Source organism: Ammodytes marinus (genome assembly GCF_949987685.1).
Source record: "Ammodytes marinus genome assembly, chromosome: 8".
Classification (NCBI taxonomy): domain Eukaryota; kingdom Metazoa; phylum Chordata; class Actinopteri; order Uranoscopiformes; family Ammodytidae; genus Ammodytes; species Ammodytes marinus.
Window position 1 is genome coordinate 29766083 of NC_137212.1, and position 26365 is coordinate 29792447.

General features: G+C 42.2%; 1 protein-coding gene across 1 annotated transcript in view; it reads left to right on the forward strand.

The window, feature by feature from the left end:
* The first annotated feature begins 2403 nt into the window (after positions 1-2403).
* The window catches only part of tbl1xr1a (TBL1X/Y related 1a), a 57844-nt gene continuing 33882 nt past the window's right edge, over positions 2404-26365 (forward strand). Inside the window, exon 1 of the mRNA XM_080033088.1 lies at positions 2404-2649. The gene's annotated coding sequence lies outside the window, so the exon portion shown is untranslated. The remainder of the gene's footprint in view (positions 2650-26365) is intronic.

Genomic DNA, 26365 nt, shown 5'->3' on the forward strand with positions numbered 1-26365 from the left:
CGTTAGCACACTCAGTATCTCGTAATTATGAGATCCTTATCTCGTAATTACGAGATCTTTTCTCGTAATTACGAGATCCTGAGTTTGCTAACGGCTACATTAGCTGTGAAATTTATTTGGTCGCAGCCACCCACAGGACAAATATATATATAAATATATTCCAAAACGCCTCAATTACGCTATCCTATTTCCATAGGAACAATCCAGTGAATGTATTGCAGTTTACACATTGCTGCTATAACACCGATGGCTGCCAATTATAGGACTATTTAAAACAAATGTTTTTGGTTGAAACTAACAGAAATAAGAAAATACGTCGGAGCAAACAATTTACATGTGTAGGCGAAGTAACAATATCTTGATAATCTGAGTTACCATGTCAAAATGTAATGTTTGTTATGCTATGGAAATGGCTTTCTGCAATATAGGCTACCTTAGCACTAGCAGAATATTATAATTCTGAATTAATTGCATTCAGAACTACCTATGTAACTGAAAGTCCATTGCGACTACAAGGGCAAGTGGGTTCCATTTAAATCCCCCGCTCCTCCCCCGCCCACTCTCCCTCCGCGCTCCAAGTTCCCTCCGTGCGACGTATGCTGGTACGTCATACCAAGGGCTGAGGGGAAGTGAACAAGGGGAAGTGCAACTACTAATGGAATGCAGCTTATATCCCAAACTGGGGTGCTCGTGGTGGAGTGGTTAGAGTGTCCCCCCTAGAGGCTCAGGCCTCGCAGCAGACCATGGTTTGATTCCCCTCTTTGCCCCATTTCAACCCTGTCTCTCCAAAGCTGTCTAATAAAGTAAAAAAAGCCCTAAAAAAGCTCTTACAAAATGAAGCAAGTTTTAACAGATTAACCCTTACTGAGGTATCCATAAAACAACATAGGAAAATACCTCTACAATTAGATCACTTCTACTTTCCCTTAATTAAGGTAATAATAATGTGGCTGGCGTGTTACAAGCATATAGTTGCATGGAAACCTATATCACCTATTGCATTTTTATGTGCATGCAAATCCATTCAAACCAGTCCTAAGTGATAGTCTTAAAAACATTTTTTTTATAAGATACTTCATCAAAGTAAAAACTCATTGGTAGTATTAGTGGAGGTGGTGTGTTTGCTGCAGAAGGACAAGAGCACTGAGGTTGAGCCCTGCATATAGATTGTGTGTTGTGGTCTAGCGGTCTGCTTGGCCCCGAGGTGCTTCACAGAGCTCGTTCTACATCACACATTTGTCTTCATTCAGTGATTAACTACAACGTCAGCAGTGTGTCCTTCCAAAAACAACTACGAAAAAGTATTTTAATTAGGAAAATGAAAAATCAATGCTACGAGATAATGATTATATTGACCAATCAACGGACTGCAGTTTGTAGCTCCTTTGCCACCCTTTCAGACAGCTTGGTACCTCCAACGGAATGGTGCCGAATAGGAGTGTCCTTATTTTGGGACCCAACTCTTGACAGTAGAAATGCTAATGAAAGCGGGCTGAGCTGCACCGCACCGAGCCACAACACTCGGTGAAAACGAGGCATTATGTTGAGCATATATGTTAAAGATTTTAAAATGTTAGCATCGCTTCAGTCTGGCACAGCCCAAACTACAGCTGGTATTATGGTCTGGAACCAAGCCATATCGTTGAGTAGCCTATAGGGGGCCTGTTTTAATTTCTTTAAACAAATCACAATCGTCTTAGGCGGCGCTAAGCCCAGGAAGCTGCATCGTGTCCTTTCAAAATGGTGCCGACCATGGTATAGATATACTATCAAACCGTATCAAACACACGAGCACACTTTCTGTTGTCTCCTGTTCTGAGCAGAGCATAAACCTGGACCTTATCGATTTTAGCCAGACTAACATCGCTAAAACTAATATTAATTATTAATGGCATATTCACCAATTTGATGAAGCTCAGAGTGAAGAACTTAGACCCCATGGGCCTAGGCTACAATAAACATGTTGCTGGTACTCAAAAAAAAAATAGGTCAAAAAGAAATAGGTCAAATATAAAACCTTGATAATATTTCATAATTGTGTTGTAAGACTTACAAATACACAATTGATAAGTGTTTGTTTCATTGCATAAGCTTTAGGCTACTGCTTATGTCTTCATCATAATATTGAGCTTTGAAAAAAACATATTGGTCTAAAATGTATTTGAAAATTATAAGTTGTTTTCTTTTTCGTTGTTTTTATTGTTACAGTCAACCTATACTATACCATTATTTTCCATACTGCGACACCCATTTTGATGTTTATGTGAGTGGAGTGTGCTTCCTGCAGCGGGGAGCTCAGGCCTACCTCATTTTCGCCTGGCAGGTCAGCGGCTCTGTGTTTCAGTCTGAAGCCGTTGGCTGCTACTGAACCGTTTGGCTCTTTTCTCTACTAGCGAGCAAGCCTACAATCTAGACCCAACTGTCCATCTAGCTCAATTTTAAGGGGATTTTACATTATATATGCCTGTGTATCCATAACACATCGGTCATTGGGGATTCCAAGCACCGGCTGACCAGGTCTGAAGGCCGTTATAACGCTTTTTTCGGGGTTTAATAAGAGCTAGAAAACAACGGTGGCTGTGGAGGAGGAGATTCCATATTAGGAGCACAGAGGAGAAGGCACCCCCCTTGTGTGATTTGGAGCTTTTGGTAAGTGTTTCTCTTTATTATTGTCATTATAAATGGCACCCCCTTGTAAAGTGATCATATATGAATGCAAATACAAAGTCTGGGCGGGTTATTGCGCTGTTGTGAAGGTTTATTTTGGTATTTTCTCTGGGGGTGGGGGATGGGCAGCGTCAGCGCGTGAGTAGGCTCGCGCACGGTGCATGTGTTCTCGCGGTTGGTTTGTGTTTGTGTGCGCGCCCTTCCTTCCTTCCTGCAACTCCTGCTAGCTTTGAATTATAACCACTTGTGAGTGACTTTTAACCGAACCATGCACATATAATGTAGGGCATATGGTATGCTTTTTAAAATTCAACAATACAGATGTGTTTTACTTTCTAACTTTTTACTCAACTAGCCTATTTATTTTTTATTAAAGTTAATTTAGATTATTTGTATTTGTTTTCATTTACGGGTTAAATGTTGTATTTATTATTAAAAAAAAACTTTTTATGTGAACACACGTTATGTGCCTACCTGTTTTATGCTATTACGTTTTAAATTAAGTTACACTTGTTTAAAAATAATAATAACAGTAGTTCAAAATCAAAACAGGAACTGTAGTTTGAACTGTGTTGTGATTTTGTCCAATATCTGTATTCACCAGGCCCTTAGTTATTACTAGTTGCCACAGTTTAAGATACAGTTTCAGTTAACCTTTATTGTCTGCTATCACACATAAGCTTAATAACTGCGCCTCAGTGCATGGTATATTATTAATAATGTATACTATTTTGTTGCCTTTGTGTCAATCTTATTCAAAGCTTCCTAGTGTAGTGCAGCTGGTTTCTCCAAAGCCATGGGTGTTGTGGGGGAGGGGTGAACACACACACCCACCCATCCAACCATGAGGGCCACTTGCCAACCTTGTGAGGCTCAACTCAATGACACAATGTACCAGTCCCAGATAAGGGAAAAGGCTGTGACTGTGGTTGAGCCCACAGTCAGGTTTCACATGCTAATTGGGTTAAGGTGTTTTTTTTTTTAGGCGTAATTGAAATACAAATCTACATGGTTTTTGCCTGTATTTTTGTTATCTAATTTGCAGGTGCTATTCAAAATAGGTTATGTAACTAATATATGGGGATCTAATTTGTTATATTGGAAAACCCTGTTGAGTGTGTTCTCTCACTCCATAAAACATGGCCATCAGACCTCAGAGGAAAAATAAGAGGATGCGTGTTGTGATCTTCTTCATTGGTTGTTTGTATAGTGAAGCTTCAATAATACCCATGCTGCTCATAACAACAATCAACGGACTGCGGGGCAGGGTCGGAGGTTCGATCCCCCGCCTACCCGCCACATGTCGAAGTGTCCCTGGGCAAGGCGACCGTGACTCAGTTGGTAGAGCGGCTTGGCCAATGATCCAAGGGTTGGCGGTTCGATCCCCGCCCGGCCACCTGTGTCATGGTTGTTGTGTCCCTGTGCAAGACACTTCACCCACCTTGCCTGGTGTGAATGTGTATGACTGCTGTATGTTTGAGGTGGTGGTCGGAGGGGCCGTTGGCACGGAATGGCAGCCACGCTTCCGTCAGTCTGCCCCAGGGCAGCTGTGGCTACTATCGTAGTTTACCACCACCGGTATGACTGTGTGTGAATGAATGGAACCCTGTAAAGCGCTTTGAGTCCTTAGGGAATAAAGCGCTATATAAATCCTATCCATTATTATTATTAAGACACTGAACCCCAAATTGCTCTCGATGGTTCAGAGGGCGCCTTGCATGGCAGCTACTGCCATCGGTGTATGAATGGGTGAATGTGGTAAGAAATGTAAAGTGCTTTGGGGCTGATAAGTCAAGTCCATTTACCATGTATTTGATGTGAAACAATACAAAACACAAACAATAAGGTCTTGGTATTGGCCAGAGGGGTATACTACGAAGCGAGATTAAGGGCTGAGCGAGGTCTGTTGAGTCTAAAGCCAGAGTTTTCAGTATCACGAAAGGTGGCTCTCTTTCTTCCTGGCTAGATCACCGTGGTAACAGAGGCTGCACGGCTAACCTGCCCAGACCAGTTTTTGTTCCAGAGTTTGAGTTTAAATTCGGCTCTTAGAGCGCTGCCCTTTAAAGCTACTACGAGTAAGTCGGCACGTTGGCGACACCTTTGAACAAAAGCGGTAGTATTATTACGACGCCAGCTGTCGTGAAGCTGTTTTGTAGCTCGTGCAGGCGTGCAAGATTCAAATAATCAGGAAGCAATATGGTGCGTGTCCGTGTGTTGAAAGTGTGAGGGCACCGGACTCTTTTCGGCTCCGTGAGTCTATGGGTGACACAGCATCAACTAATGCCAGTCAGTGCTAAACACACCTGATTGCAATGAGTTGATGTCACCTCTCACGGAGCTGAACGAGTCCCCGTGTCCTCACACAAAGCGAATGAACGAGAGATGGCAGTTAGTATGGATCACGATGAGGTAATGTGTTTATGTTGTAAATAATGACTATTTCCGATGAATAATGGTCATCTGATGATGCTGGTGAGGCAAAGTAAACTTTGTTTTAGTAGGCTACCGCTCATTCATTTAGGAGTAAACACTGCAGTCTAGTTTCGCTGCGTGAAATTGTGTATACGTTGCTTGGCAACGCCCTCCCGCCCGACTATCACTCTCCCTTTTAGCTTTTCTTCATTGCATTTTCTTTTTTTTCCTTTTATGGTTCAGCCCCGTTATCGGTCATTATGACGACAAACAACTGTCTCAAACAAGGCTCCCGCTCCCCTTCCCTCACCTGGAGGGATAGGCTTCTCAAATCGCGTTCCTGCGCCTCACTGAAATCTTTGACCAATACGGATATGTGACCATAGAGCATGCACGCGTGAACCGAAAATCGGACTGGGTGTACGACCAGATCAAATGCAGTAATAAAAACTATATAAAAACGTCTTTCTTTGCACTGATGGTCTCGTTTGCTGTTAAAGGTAATTTATGATTATGAGAGGAAACATGAGGCTGTTTAAAAGATATTTAAAAGTTACTCGTTGCCGCTTTAAGGAAACTACACCTTTTGAAATCCCGCGGAGGTGCGGACCTGTCTATATTGTCTGAGCGATACTTCTCACTGAGTAGGCCTAAACTAGTTAAATCAGTAAACTTATTGATCAGTAAGATAATGAACGAAACGAAGCCGTGACATAAGGCTTACAGCAGAGTGAACTGTAACATCGCGCTGCGGCTTTTTGCCACATGCATAGTTATTGAAAATGTAAAATAGCGTATGCAGCGCCACTCTATGCTCTCACCTCAAATGATTTTACCTGGCGATCTACACACACTGGCTCTTAATGAAGCGTTCTATAAAATCACAGTTTGCAACATTATTTCACTGTAGGCTTCTTTCTTTTCATCAGTAGCGATTACAGTTGGGACGTGACAAGTGACAGCTGTCACAGTTCGGACATCGCTGCAGACTCGCAGGTTAAGCTTCTCACAGTAGATTCATATTTGTCCGGAAAATACAGACTAGCCTACAGGTTTTGTATCTAGGCTATTTATTTTAATGTTATTTATAAGATGCAAATAAAGGGCTATTAGCCTAAATCAAAAGCAAAATTGTATTAATTTTGATGTGGCCCAAAACTAACGTTATTTTCCACATAGGCTATGCTATTCATTAGGGGACAGTGTCAGACTTAAATCAGATTCTTAAAGGCCTACTTCACCGGTGGGAATATGAAGGTGTATTGAATTCTGAGATCCTATGTAGTATAAATGTGCAAAAAAAAAAAAAAATCGGCTCATCCTAGCCTGAGAAAAGGCAGAAAGAGTGTTTTTTTTAACCCTATATTAATCTTACTGTGACATCACAGTAAGATAAATATAGGGTTAAAAAAATAATTACTTTGTAAATATTACTGTGATGTCACAGTAGGAGAAATCACAGTAATATTACAAAGTAAGGTTTTTTTTTTTTTTTTTTTTTGCACATTTATACTACATAGGATCTCAGAATTCAATACACCTTCATATTCAAACCGGTGAAGTAGGCCTTTAAGTGTAGGATTAACTAGGCTAAATGGTGTACTGTTTAAATCCGAGTTCAACCTTTAATTGCTTTATAATGTCACGTTACGCACTGCGAGAACGATCTGTAAAATAAATTAATCAATTCAGTAGCCCAATTTTCTGACAACATTCCACTCTCTCCTTATTTGCAGTAAGAGTTTTTTTCTGCTCTTTGTTTTCTGCTGTTCTGTGATAATTCAGACTGACAAACTCTTCCTCTTGAGTGAAGTCAGCGAAGTCAGCTGCTCGCAATCAGTCCGTTAGTGTAAAGTTAGCGGCACAAGATCAGTCCAGTCTGTGCGGAAGCAGAGTCAAATGACGGCCAAAGGCCCCATCTCATGGGGACGCGCACAGAGCCTGAAGCTGAAACCCTCGTTCAAAATAAGAGGTTGATAACTGCCTTCGTGATACCGGTTAGCTCTGAGCGAGGGTTTGTGTTATGTTGAACCAGATCAAAAAAAGAGAGCCGGGCTCTGTTGAGTTTGCTTTGTAGTATACCCCTCAGGACTTGACACTACGATAATAAGATATATGGATGTGGTGTTTTGGAAGGGCCCACTCTAATGTTGTCATCTGTGTCAGCCAGCCATGATGCTTCCAGCTTTCACTCTGCCGCTACACCTGGAATGGCACCTGGCAATTCTAAGCAACTAGCCTTACTGCAACATCTAAACAGGAGCAGAGGTTAAAGTCAACACAACCCTTTTTAAAATGTGATTGTCTCTTCTTCAGAACATCTATATTTGGAGCTGATATCACAACAATACAAGAGGGCTATCTCCGACTCGGAATGATCTCAGTCCAATCCGATTTGCCTGTTTTTAATCCAGACATTTGAATATTGGTGATACTTGTGAGTAGGGCCCGACCGATATGGATTTTTGAGTGCCGATACCGATTATTTTCAGAGAAAAATTAAAAACGATTAAATCGGCCGGCCGATATATCGGTCGGGCCCTACTTGTGAGATATTTGGCCGCCCGTCCACAGGAAAACGGTGAAAAACTGACTTAAAATCATAAAAAAAACAGAGCTTTAAATAAAATGGCCTCCAGGGTATGGAGATATTTGAAAACTCAGGTCAGCGTCGTTAGTGAAGGCAGGGCAGCTTAGGGTCCAGTTGATGAAGCTTATTTTTACCACTTGGTCGTTTGAGCCGGCCGCTTCAACATTACTGTGGGAGTGAATTGTCAAACTAAATGTCCCCGGTGCAGTTTCCCCTGGATAAAATGCTCAACTCATTATGTCAAATTCGGGGGGAGTCCGTGTTAACAGTAGATTCCATTTTTACTGCCCAAGTCCGGGTTTGCGTTATCGTGGAAATCGTAGGGCTTTAGCCCAGTTAAAGCAGGATCCCCCTCACCCCCTCCCTCCTCCCTCAATGGCCTGCACTCACGGTGCTTCAAAATATCCGGGCCTAGGCACCATTGCTTCTTCCTTTTATAACTCATCACGTAGTAATACAAACACACAATGCGTCTTGTTGTTTTGAAAATGCGTGGGGGTTTGGGTTTAAGTCAGTGCGTTGTATTCAACCCTTCAAACGTCCATGAAGGGGGAAAAGTCGGCATCACCTGCTATGCTGGTGGGAAAGCTTAGTACATACTCATCTGTGCCCAGGTCACACCTGCTCCAACCTGGCCAGGACCAAGGAAGTGTACTCTGCTGTACAGAGCGCACTCACACTTTTCCAACCAACTAAACCTTAGGCGTCAATCATTCTTGGGCACAGCACGAATGAATGTTAGGGCAACGACATAACACATCTGGATGGGCTGGATATTCTTATTGTCTCCTTTTAGCTAACGGTCATGATCACAGTCTGCATTTGTTTTCATTGTGTGTCTGGTACGGATGTTATCGACTACCAGGATTGTTGGATTTCAAGCGCTGACTGCACATGTAATTAGGGCCCTATGAAATCTGTTTTATTTTTTTCCAAAGTCCATTTTATTTTTTCACAAATTCCGTTTTTTCTGTTTTAGTCTTCATGACTTCTGTTTTTTTCAAGCAATCCTTTGGCTCAACTCATTTCAGCTGTGGCTGTGTTAAAAAGGTTATAATCTGGGTCACACCTGCAGCTGTAACGTAGGTTGTTTAATAAAACGGCTGGGAGCAATTCATTGGTTGATAATATGCATGGTGTGTCTGGCCTCCGCCGCAGCTCCAGTGCTCAAGCGTTGAGTGGCTAATTGAATTTTTAGTAAATAACATTTATCATACGTCACATTGCCTGAGACACCTAAAACATACTGAGCACAATCTTATGGCAGATCAACACACATCTGGACCTCCGCACACAGCAATAGGGAAACTACCATCTATTTAAAGGCATTCTTATCGGTCCTATAAAGTCTCATTGGCTATTTTTTTCAAAGCTAATTTTCTGCATGTCTGCTTGACGTGGTGTTTCTTTGATAGTTCTGAATGTCACTCAAACTATATTTTCCCATCTTGCCTTTTGTAAAGCCTAACACCTTTCTGTTTGAATATATATATATTGAATAAATTAACTTTTTTGAACCCTTAAATATATATATATATTTTACTGTTGAAAATATGTGTGCGACGTGTGCTTTTGCATGGTCATAACTGCGTGAAAGGCCGCAATCTGCAGTAAATAAATGTGCACATGTGTCTCCAAGCGTTTCTCTATCAGCTGCTCTGTGTATGCAGCTTTGCGCGCACGATTGTACCGCAGTATAAGTGTATGGTCCATTATTTATATTTAGTGTGTCTGCATAGTATTGCACCAGTAGAACTTTGCGTACTGTCTGCATGTTTGCACAAAATTTGTACCTTCACATAGCAAACAAAATTGCACAACTGTAAAGTCAGTGTCTGTAGTTTTTTTGTATTCAAATAAGCAGTTGTTTATTTCTGTACTGTGCATTGGCATCTTTGAGCAATACTTGTTGACCATCCTCACATTGGCCCACTTCCCCTGACTGTACTGCAGGCCATGTTTCTAGGTATTGCCCCTTGTGTACCTGGCAGCAGAATGTTGACCTGGGCTGTCTCTATAGTCACTCGGTCAGTCGGCCTGAACAGAAGGCTAGAAGTGAACATTTCAATTTGTTATGATGCGACACTGTTAGCATTGGTTATATGGGGCGGCAGTGGTGCAGTGGGTAGGGAGATCGTCCTCTCGAGTGCAGGGTCGGAGGTTCGATCCCCCGCCTACTCGCCACATGTCGAAGTGTCCCTGGGCAAGACACTGAACCGCAAATTGCTCCCGATGGTTCAGAGAGCGCCTTGCATGGCAGCTACTGCCATCGGTGTATGAGTGTGTGTATGAGTGTGTGTATGAATGGGTGACTGTGGTAAGAATTGTTAAGCACTTTGGGGCTGAGAAAATCAAGTCCATTTACCATTTATATGTCCTCAATGTTGCTTTTGCCACAACAAATGTTGAGCGCAGGCAATAGGAATATAGTTATTTACAGAGCAGGCAGCTGAGTCATGTTATCTACACAGAACACATTGATTACTAGTTGGCCTTATTCAATCACAGAGAGAGAGAGAGAGTGAGTGCTGGAGTAGTACAGTTATGTAACCGTGTTCAGCAGTGGTGTGAGCGGAAAAGGGAAAGACAAAATGGACAAAGAAGTGCAGTGAGTGAAAATGTCTTCCCTAGTTAGGTGATGGCCAGACATGAGATGGATAGAGACTGACACAAATATGGAAGCAGTGGAACCTTTACACATGATATAATATCTATATTTGCTACAATACCTTATATGAATGAGACTTATCTCCACAATGAATACTTAGTTAGTGTTAGGGATGCACCGAAAGGTTTGGCCAGTGAAAATGTTCGGTCGAAAATGGCAAAATAAATAATTTTCAGTTTCTGCCTAAATAATAAGTGTAATGACCAGGAATTTGTTTGCGAATATTGACAAACTAAATTAACCTAAGAAAAGATTTAAAAAAAAAAAGATCTACGTGCTTGTAAACAAGGCAATGACAGTAAAGAGAGACGGAACCGTGTATTAGAGTTCACGTCTGGTCGTGAGCGCTGCAGGAGCAGTTCTGTAAGGTGCGTGCATGAAAACGTCACTCTGGTATGGGAGCATTTTATTTTCAAACTGGATGAAAAACAGTGCAGTGCAATGTTGTATTCAGCATAAAGTTAAAGGAATACTTCACCCTAGGGCTGGGCGATACCAAATCTTATATCACGATATAGGTAATTTTATATCACGATGTGGATATATATCACGATATAGTATTTTTCCTTTAAATTAAATGGATTACAATAACCATACTGAACTTTAATCACATTAGATTATTTTCATCTTTTGCTTGGAATTTAAATTTCCATACAAAAGAGAAACTGGTGCAGAATACCACATCAGTCTGGCTTTAGTCGGTCAGTGCAAAATAAAAATGACAGCATCAACCAAATACACTACATTTTCCAATTGATAGTAGCCTATATCAAAATAATGAAAGACTTGAATTTTCCTGCAGTATTTGCTCATCTTCATTTAAAAAAGCTGTCAAAATTAACTAGTGAGCAAATGTCTGGTAATACTTTCACTCCAGCTTCAACACAAATAATATTTTCAAGTTTGACATGTTTTAAAGTTACATAAAACCAGCCTTGCTGGCTGTCTCCAACAATAACAGCACGGGGGTGAAGCCCCGAGTAGGCTAAAGATGTCATTATTAGCCAGCTAGCTCACGAGAGCTAACCCATGTAGTTTGCGGCTTAAAACAAGCCAACTCTGCGTCACGGCAACAGCACGCTGAAGCGCCGCACACAGCAGCAAGTTTCCTTTTCCCGATGACATTTTTGACCATTAATACCAGCTGCTCTGCCACCGTGACACGGAGTTGGTTTGTTAACTGTATGGCGCACCGGAGCTATACAGCTAGAGCAACAGATGAGGCTTCTTCTGATGAGGGTAGAGAAGCTGTATTGCAGCCCAGAACTCTGCTGCAGAGCCCCCGTGTGGTGCGGCGGTGTAACTGCAGTGTAACTGTAGGGACTCGGAGGGACAGCTGCCTCCCGCTCTATCTAAGCTCCCGCCACATGAACTTTTTTTCTCCGGTATAAACGGTATGGCCAAATCTCTCCCGGTAGACACTTTCATATCGTCCACGATATGATATTGTCATATTGCCCAGCCCTACTTCACCCATACGGAACCAGCGTTCTATCATTATAAAATAACTATTATAATATGATGAATGAGGTTTTTCTTCCCTCAGTCTTCCCTTAGTCTTCCCTTGGCCCAGCTGTCCTGTTAATTCTTACCCTTACTGTGATGTCACAGTAAGGAAAATGTAGGGTTAGACAGTGAGACCATAAAACACTCTTTCTGGCTTTTCTCAGGCTAATATGATCCGATTATTTTTTTTTTGCACATTTATACTAAATAGGATCTCCGAGTTCAATACACCTTCATATTCCAACCGGTGACGTAGGGCTTTAAAACGCTCGTCCAAGACTGATGTTAAATCGCCTTAGAAACAAAAAAAGCCTTGTGCTCTGTGGTTTGACGGAACAATTTAATTTATGTTTTAGTTGAACTTTTTCGAGTTTAATTTATGCAATGGTGAAAGAATTAGCAGAATAAGGGTGCACTCACACTAGGGCGCTGTTCCGTGCCCGAGCTCATTTGCATAGAACGTTTGGCTAGTGTGACCACACCATCCGTATTCCAGCACGGAACACCCCCTTGGCCACGGCACACTTGGGAGAGGTGTGCCAGAGAGAACGGCACATATGCTAATGAGATAACACGCGCACACGCACCTGCAACAATGAACAGGCAAACTTGCCTAGTGTGATTGCGCCCTAAATGAAAACTGCAAAAGCCACATTCGGCCTTCGGGCCAACTGTGTATCCCGCCTGCTCTGCACTAGTTGTTGTTCTAGCGTTATGGCTGACCCAGGATATGTAGACTACTGGGCCTGTCGATAAACACACACACACACACACACACACACACACACACACACACACACACACACACACACACACACACACACACACACACACACACACACACACACACACACACACACACACACACACACACACACACACACACACACACACACACACACACACACAGAGTTGACAGCAGTCACATGGTGTGTGTGTGTGGCAACCCCAGGGGCCAAGTTCAACATTGTGAAGAATGTGTCTGTGCTCAGTGGCCCTCCCCCTCTTTACCCACAAGCCTTTGAAGTTGACAGGCCTGCAGCCTCTCTTCCCCTCTGCTGCAGAGAGCCAGGCTGATCATTTGTACAATGCAGTTCCCATCCCAACCTCTGGGCAGGGTTCAACATAGCCTTTTTTTTCCTACTGGCCCGCCGGGCCAGTGGGTCCGAGTTTTACTGGCCCCTTGTATATTTTCACTGGCCCTGCACACAATTTTTTTTTCTTCATAATTTAGTGTCAATAATTATAATACCTGTATTAGAAAAATAAAGAAAAATAACCAGATCTAAAGGGAATATCTATACTGTAACAGTATAGATATTCCCTTTAGATTTGGTTATTTTTCTTTTAGTTAATTATATGAAATGTTGATATTGCTCATACACATAATATAAAACCAGGCAAACATATTGAATTTGAAGCCTACAACTGAAAGTATGTTGAAAGAGTGGGCCAGTATTTTAAAGTCCAGTAGTTTGATGATTGTTTTTATTCTTGAATTTGGGCAGTTTAATGAATAGTTCACCTGCAGAAGTCATGTTCAAACATAAAAAAAAATAAGAGATGAAGGTCTGATCATTCTTTGTGGTGTGGTAGGCTGTTTTTATTACTTTCTCTATATGCATTAGGGATGTGAATGTGTCGACCGAATGACCGGTTTTCCACTTGCGCTCAAGTTGACTTTAAAAATAGAATAGAAATCCGAAAATCAGTGGGTTATGCCGTTTTTTTAATGGGAGATTTCACCGTGCATGCGAGTTCACGTCTGCTCGTGAGCGCGCTGCAGGAGTGTCACTTCTCCATGAAGTGTCAGCTTCACATAAGAGTCCGGTGTGGGACCATTTTTTCAAACTATTGATAAAAAACAATGCAGTGCAAAATATGCAGCATAAGTTAAACGCTCGTCTAAGACTATGACGTTAAATCAACTTATGCTGGGCTTACACTAGAGGACTTTTAAAAGACTTTGAAAAGACTGAAGACTGAAACCCTCTTACATCTAAAGACAATCAACTCACACCTGAAGACAACTAGTCATTAGTTTTCAGTCACAGGCCCTTTCCCAAATGACTCCCTATGCACTCCCACTCCGTGAGCGAGTGTGACTCGCTGTGGAGTCACCCTCGCGGCTGTGGAGTGCCACTCGATCATTAAGGGGATGGTATAACAACGGCGCGGCTTTGGCAAGCCCTCGCCTCTGTCAGACGGAAACAGGAAGAAACCTGGAGACACTAGTTAACTGTTAAGTCTTTATTTCTCACCCTAAAATAAAATTCCACCACTTTTATATTTGACCTGAAACACTCTTTACATTCATAAGCTACGCATGTGAGAGTAAATGTAGTATTGAATAAAAACAAACTCACTCCCATGATTTTTTTGGCTGCATAATTTATTTTTTCTTAAACATTTTGTAACTGCATATTCTTAATTTTACCAGCTCAGTCTGTAGTGGAGAAAACGGGTGGGTGATCCGCTGTTTAATTATCCTTTTAGTTTACATGCACAGCAGCATACACAACCAGGGAAAAGAACAATAGTCTGCTAAAGCATGTATTCCACTTGTCATGATAGGCTACGTTAATCTGCCATTTCGACCCGCGAATCGCGGCAGTTAATTAGCGTGCATAAATTATAATGCACTGCAAGGGTGGTCATAAATAAGAAAAGTCATGCGCTCCAGCTGACTGACGTCACCGCCGCTATTACTACCCCTCATTGGCTTTAACAGTAACACAAATCTTACTAACAATTTAAGGAAATAATAATCACTGTCCCTTATTAACTTGTGGGCATTTTCTTCATCTGCTTCGTTTTATCTTTTATCCACGCCTTGAAAATACACTAACGGTAGACAAGTGGCATAATCAAATCAACAAGTGTAAAACAACATGTAAATTCCAAAATTGTAGGCTACCCTCTGGTTCCGTCATTTAGGGCTATGCATAAAAATAAACAATCAAATGTCTGTTTGAGGTAAGAGAACGTTTCATTTATAATTCGGAAAACAAACTCCATGGAACTCTCATTTGTAAATTAGCTCCTCCATTCCGGACTTAATTGATTGGCGGACATCTGTGTCAAACGTAGGGCTAAGCCACTATCGATGCAGACTCGGTGATCGAGGGCTTTATAACCCACTCACACTCGAGGCTCTGTGGTTTGGGACGACACTCAATATGGCGGGCCCTCCTCGCGAACGCGCAAACGGAGGGATAGTGGATAGGGATAGGGTGTAGGGGGTGGATCTAGATTGGGCCACAGACAGGCCTTTCACACCAAAATGAACCAAGAGTCAGTTCCAGGCTGGTGTTGGGGTCAGTTCAAAACTGGTTACAGCCTTATCCCAGTTATGAACCGGTTGGTTTCACATCGACCGGAGACAGCCATGGAGCCGGCAAGAGAGCAACGTCATGACGTCACTGTAAACGTGTGTGTACGTCACCCGACGCCGCTGCTCTTGTGGCTAACGCTAAAGCTACCGCTAGCTTTAAGCACAACAACAGCGGCGAATATGTCTTATTTTTACACTTGTTGGTTCTCGCTTTGCTTTCTTAAGCAAACAGGACCCATACAGCGTATTCTCGCCGGTCAATTTGATCGCTACGTTCGGTAATTATGTTATGTTTACGTCTCGTAGTAGCGGTGTTTTTAAATATGGCGGGCATGAGGTTTGAGTTGCTCTGGTTGGTCAGGATAATCCCTCCCCCAACCGTTCGCACAAGCAGTTCTTATCAAACCCTGCTCAATCCTGGGGTATGAGTTCCCCCGGTTTTTACGGCCCGGAGCAGGCTCTCTGGCGGTGTGAAACCAAAACACTGGCTCTAACTCCGAACAAGCCCAGAACTAGCGCCGATTTTGCGGCGGTGTGAAAGGCCTAAGAGTGTGATTTTGAAAAGACGGGTCTCATATTGCAAGACTACAACTAGATTCCTTTTGAGATTAATTTCATAACCGCAAACACGATTGTGATTATTTAATTAAAAACAAGTTAATTCAATATTCCGAGCGGGGGACTTCCTTTAGTTATTTGACCATCTTTATTTGCTGATCTCATACCCCAATAACTTTAACTCCTAACCCTGTATTTGACGGTAGAGTGTTCAGGTTGCGCGGCTGTCAGCCTGGTTCTCCACGAGACTTCTATGAAAAAGTATCCGAAATAAGTGCCTCACCAGGCGGACACAGGTCGCGACTAATGCCGCTCCTCCGGTGTCGTGCTTGGTGCATGCGAGAGTGTGACAGTGTTTACGTCATTTCGCTTGAGCCAACCCCCTAAGACTAGCGATTAGGGCTGGGCAATATGACGATATCATATCGTGGACGATATGAAAGTGTCTACCGGGAGAGATTTGGCCGTACCGTTTATACCGCGGAGAAAAAAAGTTCATGTGGCGGGAGCTTAGATAGAGCAGGAGGCAGCTGTACCTCCGAGTCCCTACAGTTACACTGCAGTTACACCGCCGCGCCACACGGGGGCTCTGCAGCAGAGTTCTGGGCTGCAATACAGGTTCTCTACCCTCAACAGAAGAAGCCTCATCTGTTGCTCTAGCTTTTTAGCTCCGGTGCGCCATACAGTTAACAAACCAACTCCGTGTCACGGTGGCAGAGCAGCTGGTATTAATGGTCAAAAATGTCATCGGGAAAAGGAAACTTGCTGCTGTGTGCGGCGCTTCAGCGTGCTGTTGCCGTGACGCAGAGTTGGCTTGTTTTAAGCCGCAAACTACATGGGTTAGCTCTCGTGAGCTAGCTGGCTAATAATGACATCTTTAGCATACTCGGGGCTTCACCCCCGTGCTGTTATTGTTGGAGACAGCCAGCAAGGCTGGTTTTATGTAACTTTAAAACATGTCAAACTTGAAAATATTATTTGTGTTGAAGCTGGAGTTAAAGTATTACCAGACATTTGCTCACTAGTTAATTTTGACAGCTTTTTTAAATGAAGATGAGCAAATACTGCAGGAAAATTCAAGTATTTAATTATTTTGATATAGACTATCAATTGGAAAATGTAGGCTATTTGGTTGATGCTGTCATTTTTATTTTGCACTGACTGACTAAAGCCAGACTGATGTGGTATTTTGCACCAGTTTCTCTTTTGTATGGAAATTTAAGTTCCAAGCAAAAGATGAAAATAATCTAATGTGATTAAAGTTCAGTACGGTTATTGTAATCCATTTAATTTAAAGGAAAAATACTATATTGTGATGTATATCCATATCGTGATATAAAATTACCTATATCGTGATATAAGATTTGGTCCATATCGCCCAGCCCTAGTACACATTGCGGTGGCATATATCAGGGTTCAACATAACTTTTTTTTCCTACTGGCCCGGCGGGCCAGTGGATCAAAGTTTTACTGGCCCCTTGTATTTTTTCACTGGCCCTGGCAGTAAAAAATATTGCTTATTAGGATTGCTTTGCCTAACACTGCAGAGGCTTGTACTCATAAACACACACTCTCCCTCTTTATATCTCTCTCCCTCACTGACTCTCTCTCACACACACACACACACACACACACACACACACACACACACACACACACACACACACACACACACACACACACAGCTACATTGACCTGACAGATCAGAAATCAATCTAACCAACGCAGTACAGAAAATGAATAATAACTGACAATAAATACAATACCATAACAAGCATTATTTAATTGCTCTATTCTGCTGGTACTAGTAGCCTACTGGCACTACCCTCGCTATTACTAATACTACTTGCAGTTGGTTCAATAGAAATAACACAAATCTCTTTCCCTCTCCCTCTATCTATCTATCTCTCTCTCTCTCTCTCTCTCTCTCTCTCTCTCTCTCTCTCTCTCTCTCTCTCTCTCTCTCTCTCTCTCTCTCTCTCTCTCTCTCTCTCTCTCTCTCTCTCTCTCTCTCTCTCTCTCTCTCTCTCTCTCTCTCTCTCTCTCTCTCTCTCACACACACAAACCCACACACTGCCAACAAAGCGTTTTGGATCTCAACAGTATTTGTATGTATTTCGACACGCCACATCAGTGTTGTAATGGGACGCCACGTCCATCCCGTTCTTCTTCATGAGCGCGATCGTGTGCTCGTACAGAGTGAACGGCAGCTCCGTTTTGACTATCTGGTAAGCCGTGTTTATGAGCTTCTCTAACCTGCCGTTGTTTTCACTCGTCGCTCGTCTCGCCCACATATTTAGCGGGCCGGAAGAAGGGTTGTCAGCAACCCGCTTAGCGATTAGACAGTTTATGTGGCTCCTGCTTTTATCGTGCGCTTCTATGGTCTGCTTTCTGTAGTTCTCATTCCCTTTAAAAAACACACACCCCCCCCCCGATCCGCTTTCGCAGGGAACTGTCTGCAAACTTGGCAAAACATGCCGTGGTCGCCATTTGCGAATCATGATGTCAACAAAAAATACACAAACTGGGATTGGCCAGTCACTGGCCTGCCCGGGCCAGTGACTGGCCAATCAACTTGCCCTGCATATGATTTTACTGGCCCCGGGCCATCGGGTTATACGTTATGTCGAACCCTGATATATGGCTAAATGACTTAAATCCGACTGTACACTTACACAGAGGCACTTTAACACCAACTGAAACAAAAACACACCATAATAGCACTCACACTGACTCATAGGCCCACATTTGATTTTCATTTTTTATTCTAAATAATGTTACACAGGTTTTATCTATCTTGGCGGGTCTGAATCGACCTGGGCGGGCCGCCCAAGTAGAGCGTATGTGTGGGAAGCACTGCCATTCTAACCTGGCACTTTGTACTGTTACTCTGAGACTCTCATGCAGTCCTGTATGCTACTGCAGCTCCTTCTACCATTCCAACCTCCTCCTCTGCTTTACTTGGATTGTTGTTCAGTTGATTAATATTTAATGTTAATGTGTGTGTTATAATGGAGGGGTATGTTCTCCCAGCAAGAGTCCTTGTCCAATCTCAGATTGAGGAGTGTTTGCTCGAAAAGTATCCTTTTCTGGCCAACTTAAATGTAGAATACTTTGTTATGAATTGTGTTACTGATTGCAACCACAAGAGTTAGATTTCTTAGTGAACTGTGTTTGGGTATGCTCTAGGGCTGGGCGATGTGGCAAAAAATATTATCACGATTATTATTTCGATATTGATCGATATCGATATTGACCACAATATATAGTGTGATACTGCTGAAGCCTGAAGAAACCAGAGTGTTCATGAGGTAAACTATACATATTGTGATAAGAGAACATTGAATCACATTTAAATATAAACATTTAACTTCACAAACATGTTTTAAATGCACCTAACTAAACAATATAAGATAGCTTGCCTTGTAACCTATTGGAAATATTGTAAATAAAAAAATTCACATTAAACTCCTTTGGCAGGGCTACAGCAAACATCTTAAATCTTGTAGAGAGGCACAACCATTCATAAAAAGTAAACAAGTGGATCAACAAAGGCCCTGACACATTTAAGTACTGAAATTTAAGATATAAAATATGAATATGAGAATTACTGGTATTACATGTCAGCTATTTTAAAAAGGAGAAATGTGAGTCGAACGTGCAAAATGTAAACATTGTAAAACCAGATATTATGCTACAAAACATAATGTGTTTAAAACTAAAAGATCTGTGTGACTACATCAAACTCCTCAAACAGGGAGGCAACACTCTTAAATGTGTATAGAGCTGTGGCTCAGATGCTTGATGAATGTCAGAGCACATCACAGCTACTACTCACACATACAACAACAGCTGTAGGTAGGGGAGATGCTCATGCTGTAGCTACATGGTCTTACAGACCAGCAGGCTAATGAGGCTGAACTGAACAGCTACCTGTATGTTCTACTGTAGCTTTGCTTCTTTTTGATTATTTTTCATAAGGTGCAACTACCGCAAAAGAGATACGATAGACTGCTGTTTTGGAGCAGCCGCAGCGGTTAAAACTGGGACGGCGGTTAAAACTTGTCGCGCATTTTCACACTTTCGGTGTGGCCGCTCCTATATTTATTCTATATTTATAGAGGTCCGTCAGTGTAGACTGCTGTTTTGGAGCAGCCACCGGCGGTTAAAACAGCGCATTTTCACACTTTCTGTGTGGCCGCTCCAATATATATTCCCCCCGTGTTGTGAGTGTATTATCACGCCGGTAAATGCACAGAGACGGCTCGGGGCGAGTCGACAGAGACAGTGAGCGAACAGCACTGGCTGCGGCAGCTACGTGACCATGTCATCGTAGCAGCTAGACACAGTGTAGCCCACTGATTAATTTAATGAAGAGGAAAAGCACTACACAACAGAGTGCTGCGCCGAAGACTCACTTCACTCTTGCCGAGGTGATCACACACGGCTCTCCACTTTCCTTACCGCTGGAAGCTCAAACATGCACGTCGCACAAGGAAATGTGCGTGTTATTAGACAGGAAATGCAAAAACTGCAATCTGACTGGCTGTTGAGTTTATTTCTGCTTAGTGATTGGCTGTTAGGTGAATCAATATCAGTAATGTTTTTTTTTTCTTCATTTTCATATCAAGCATTTATGTCAAACGCATATCGACGTAATCAACGGGAGTTTTATTGCGATTACTAATCGTAATCGAATTATTGCAGATGCTGTTTCTTTGAAACACAGAGGTGCGCTGCACAACACTGCTTATAGGCCTTTCACACCATAGCAAAATCGGAGCCGGTTCCGGGCTAGTTCGGAGCTAGAGCCAGTGTTTTGGTTTCTCAACGCCAGAGAACCGGCTCCGGCCTGTAAAAACCGGTTCAACTCTAACCCCAGGATTGAGCTGGGCTTGAGGTAAGAACTGCCTGCGCCAGGGGCCGGGGGAGGGATTATCCTGACCAACCAGACCAACTCAAACCTCATGCCCGCCATATTTAAAAACACCGCTACTACGAGACGTAAACATAACATAATTCCGAACGTAGCGATAAAATTGACCGGCGAAAATACGCTGTATGGGTCCTGTTTGCAAAGTGAGAGCCAACACGTGTAAAAATAAGACGTATTCGCCGCTGTTGTTGTGCTTAAAGCTAGCGGTAGCTTTAGCGTTAGCCACAAGAGCAGCGGCGTCGGGCGACGTACACACACGTTTACAGTGACGTCATGACGTTGCTCTCTTGCCGGCTCCATGGCTGGCTCTGGTCGTTGTGAAACCAACCGGTTCATAACTGGGATAAGGCTGTAACCAGTTTTGAACTGGCCCCAGCACCAGCCTGGAACTGGCTCATGGTTCTTTTTGGTGTGAAAGGCCTAATAGAGGGCTCTACATTAACACTCTCCAAGTGCGGGTAAATATAGTCTTAGGCAAGTGAGTTATTGAGTCCACCCGCTACTTTGGCTGGTGAAAGATGTGTGCTCTGGATCTGTGCTTGTGCGGCGGTTCTAGCGTCTAATCAACTTCCCCAACGGTAATAACCGGAAGGAGACAGCTCATGAGTCCTAACATTAACACAGTTAAGTTAGCGCGTGTGCAAACAGAACATTTCCTGTGCGCCTTCACATTAAAAGCATGTTACTAGCCAAACTTGAGTTGACTTTTATTTTGAAGCCGGTAAGAACAGGAAGTTAGCACTTGACAGCCCTGCAGTGCTCTAGCTACAAAGGCAACTCATTCAGCTGCAGAGAGCAGTCAACAGTAGTCTATTTAAACAAATACTCCCAACACATTCACAACAACCTATTTAATTTATTCTAAATTGTACCAATATGTATACTTATTTATTTAATAGGCTATGTTTAATGTTTTAACTGTTTTGGTTTTAATTAACAGATAGACATTTTCTATTTTTTTTTAAATTATTATTAATATAATAATTAAATGTATATAGGCTACAAAAAAGATATAGATATTATTTTTATAATTTTATGGGGAGAAATAAAAATTACGGAGCAAAAAATTGTAATTGGCAGGTTGGATTATTTTGTCTAAATTGCAATCAGTGCACCCCTATTCATTGTTCTACAATTATTACTGCACACCCTAGAATATAATATTGATTGAGAATCTCAAATGAGACCAAGATGACAGGCTCAAAGGTAATTAGAGGTTATGGTTAAGGTTATGAAAGTTTTCGATCATACTTTGTGTGCTACTGAATTTATTTTTGTGCTACTGATTTTTTTTGCTTGCTAGCACCAGTGCTATCACCTAAAAAAATAAGCGTACAGCCCTGTCCAGGACAGTGTTGACCCACCACCACAGAGAGCCAGCTGAGCTCTGAGGCTGTAGCCTGAACTGCTGCACTGCCTGTGGACTGCTGAGTGGGCTGGCTGCATGGCCCTTTGCTGCACTGTTTTTGTCAAACAGAGTGACGTTGTGGATGTGTAGTGCTACTGAAATCTGGTCTTTTTTTTAAGATATTTTTTTTTGGCATTTTTATGCTTTATTGACAGTGCAGAGAGACAGAGGTGAAATGGGGCAGAGAGGGGAGTGGCATGCAGAGAACGACCGCGGGTGGGAATCGAACCCAGGTCTGCTGCTGGGCCCGGCCCGGGAGGGGGACGCCTTACCAACTGAGCTAAAGGCGCCCCATGGGAGTGCATTTTTATGCAAACTCTAGTAATGTAAACGGGCATGTTGCTAGCTATTGGCCCCCTTTGTTTGCATACCATTTGTTTACATACCAGTTATCACAGCCTTATAGCCTGTGTATTAACACCTGTTTTTTTCTCAGTGCGCAGATAAAAGATAGAGGAATGTGAGGAGATATTCACGGATTTTGAAAAAAAAGTGATTTTGACTTCAAGCGTTCTACAGAATCACTGTTTCCACCTTTTTATTTGGTGGTGGAGCAGATTATACAGAGGTACAAGCTAAGATGCAGCCAAAGCCAGCATGACTAGTCAGCCCCATACTAAAAACATTATCATCAGCCAAGTCTGCTACATTTGTTGTAGGGATGGACATTTGTAACCTTCTAGGTCAGGGCTCTTCAACTAAAATTGAAACGGGTCCAGTAACCAAAATGTTCTTGCAGCAAAGGTCCGAAGCTCATAATGTCTGAATCCAATAGCGAACCCTTATCTATCAAATATGATCAACACCGCACAACTCCTGATCATTTGAACCACATTTACAAATAGCTTAGTTTTAACATGGACAAGAAAGGCACTTACACAAAACAGACACTTAATGCCCATTATGCATGTAAAATAAAACAGGCTACTGATCTGTGCTATGGCAAAAATATCATATCACCTTTATTTCATGCCAGGATCACAATCTTGATTTTATCCTGATTAATTTTTCATACTGGTTAAGACTATTTAACAAGTTTTAGTCAATTCAGGGAAAAAAATATTTTATTTTTTTATTAAAAAATAAATCACATTATTTTTAATCGGTCATGGGTCCGGATACGACTGTCACCCAGTCCGGACCCTGACCGCGGTCCGCCATTTGCAGATGCCTGTTCTATGTGTTCCAACATGAGCTTTGTCTATAGGTTGATGCCAGTGCTCGTGTCTGTGCAGTGGACTTGACTGATAATGCTGCTTTTCCCCTTAGTGAGTCTCTCCCAATTGATAATATTGAAGCTTTCCAATATACCGTAGCATACATATCATAGGTAGTTAACAGTAATAATGATGGTAGATTGACCCCTCAAAATTTGCAGCAATGGTTTAACAATGGGTCTTTGATTTCACAGAGAGGTAAACAAGAGCTTGCGTTTTATTTCTAGCCACTAACTCTCTTTGCTATAATGACTGTTGCTAGTAGGGTTAGGGTTTGATTGGCCATTGGCAGATAACTAGCTTATGAACCCTAACTATGTGAAATTTGTTCAAAACTTGGTTTATTTACTGTATATTTTCTATTGCCAATATCGCTAATTTTGAAAAAAAAAAAAAACAACAACAATCGAACCAATGATTTAAAAAAATTGGAGAGGCGATTGGCAATCTTTCTTATTAATCCGACGTTATAAGAGGGTGTGTGCAGTGAAGAGGGAGAAGGAGACGGACTGAGAGAGAGAGCTATATTTTACAGTTTAGTTTTTAATCACCAACAGAAACGCTCTCATGTCTGAAGCTCTCGGCATGGCTGTGTGTCAGCTCACGAGCGTAAAGTGAAAGTTAACTAAGAGGCTGTCTACGGGTGGCGCAGCTATTTGTTAATACATATAGGCTAAAGAAATAAACGCAAAAAGAGGCATGCAAAAAAAACATCACCACTCTTGGCATGTAGCTGCTGTGAGTTCCCTTCTACTGTAGCCTACCTGTAGCCACACACACACCATGGCAAACTATGAAAACATCCATCCAACTTCAACCCCATCCTGCAGCGGTGAAATTATCGCTTTTGTGTGTACCGAAGTTTTTTTTACATCCCAGTGAGTTATCCACAGTTTGCAGGCCATACTATGCATGTCTAACATCCGGCCCAATATAGTTTCCACATTGCGTGGTCGCGTGCTCACGCTACACTCTTCCTGTGTTGTGCTGTTGTGTATGTTTGATTCCAGCTGTAAACAAAGTTCTGAGCCAGTGTTGCAGCTGAATACAGGATACTATATACTAGGGGTGTAACGGTACATGTATTTGTACCGTACCGTGACGGTACAGGCACGTATTTGGTGTTACAGAGGTGGGCCGCGGTCCGTTCGTGGCGTACATAGCGTTATATGGCGAATGCACAGGCTTGTTTTGCTGTGTGGAACTTAAAACTTGTCGTCGGAGTTCCCCCCGGACCATTTAGCCGCCGGCTCGGCTCGCACGTGCGCAGTAGCAGCCAGCGAATGAGAGTCTCTTATCTCCATGGTGAGCATGAGGGTCAGGCAGTGTTGCTAACTTAGCAACTTTGTCGCTATATTTAGCGACTTTTCAGACCCCTCTGGCGACTCTTTTTTCAAAAAAAGCGACCAATCTAGCCGCTTCTTCTGGTATTATTGGTGACTTTTGGAGACCCTGGCTGTCGCTAAAGCATGTATCGCTCTTAACTTCTAAACGAGCAGCGGGTGACTCCGCGGCCACTCCCCCCGTCCCAGAGCACTGACAGGCGGCCGAGTTTTCACGCAGCAGTCCCTCCCAGCTGCGGTCAGAGCAAGAGATAAACAGATCTTCGCTCTAGTGTTCCGTTTGCATCCCTACTAGCAGTTGTAGCAGCGTTCCCCCCTCGTTTACAGTCTATCAGTAGTGCAAATAAAGATGTTATACAGTGCTATCGAACAGAGAGCGAACTGCATGACGAAAGTCAACAGGAAACCGGAGCTTGGAGGCGTCCCCCTGTTATTCAAATCCCGTTTGAGAGATAATTTAAGATTCCAGGTGAATTATGAAAACAGTGATAGACGTTTGGAACAATGTCGGCAGAAGGGGCATTGTTTCACTGCGATCGCCTATGCGGCAACACGTCGAATATGCATGCGCATTTTAGAAGGCAACATCCAGGTGTTACTATCACCGTTACTGTGAAGAAAAAATGATGCCACATTGTATCTCATGCCTGATGCTGTGTAACGCAGTATTGTTACTTTATCTAATTTTCATGGCGTGCACAACATAGAGTGCACCGTCACTGGTGAGGTGGGTTTTGTTGATGTTTTAAGACCACTTGACCACCCAAAAGTTGTGTGGTTTGCCGAAAATCACGCCAATCAAAAAAATTAAAAACAAATAAATAAATAATAATAAAAAAAATACGGGGCGATAGTGTATTACAGAACAGTTTGTGGCGTTCGGAGCGCAGCATCTAGGTCTACTATAGGCTACTGACGAAAATCACACAACACATTGCATCTATTTATTAACAATATTTATGAATTTAGGCTATATTTTGCTGCTCCAACTCAAATTCAGCCCAGCCAGGCGATAGTTAAGTTTCAGTTTCGTTTTCATCTCCGTGGTATACAGCCGTTTGGACCAGCTGATCGGCTCCCGACAGCAGGAGTCAGTCTGCGTTCCAGTTGTAGCCTACTGGGAAGTCGGATTTATGGTGCCAGTGATAACTGAACTAAATGATAAAATAAAGCGATCTTCTCCTTCCTATATCTGTCTATCTTTATCCCTCCACTGTACACTCAGTCACTACTATCCATGCTAAAAGGAAGCAGGATTATAACCTCATTTAGCACATTATTTTTAAATATTTTATATTATTTATTTATTTTCTCCCCCATCTAATTTTGACGATTTTTAGAAAAATGTGTTGGTCTGTAAGCGCTAAGGGAGCATGTTTAAATAAAACCTGGGAACCTTAACTTTTAAATGTATTTTATTTCATGTTTCTATGTGCTACGCAGGCTTAGATATTAAGGTTTTGGTAGACTTGACAATTCGTACTATTTTTTCAGAAAACCCTCAGGCATTAAGGACATGCATCCTAGATTGCAATAGTCATCAATGGGTTAAGAGAGCTGCATCAATATTTTCTTTTTTTAAAGTCAAAAAGGCCCATTAATAGCCTACTGTATATTTTTTCATTGCAATTTTAGTTGCTGCACCTTCACTAGTATTTAATAAGTATTTTATTTATTGGAGAATTGCAGCAGTATTTTTATATTTGTTATGCATTTTATTTGTATG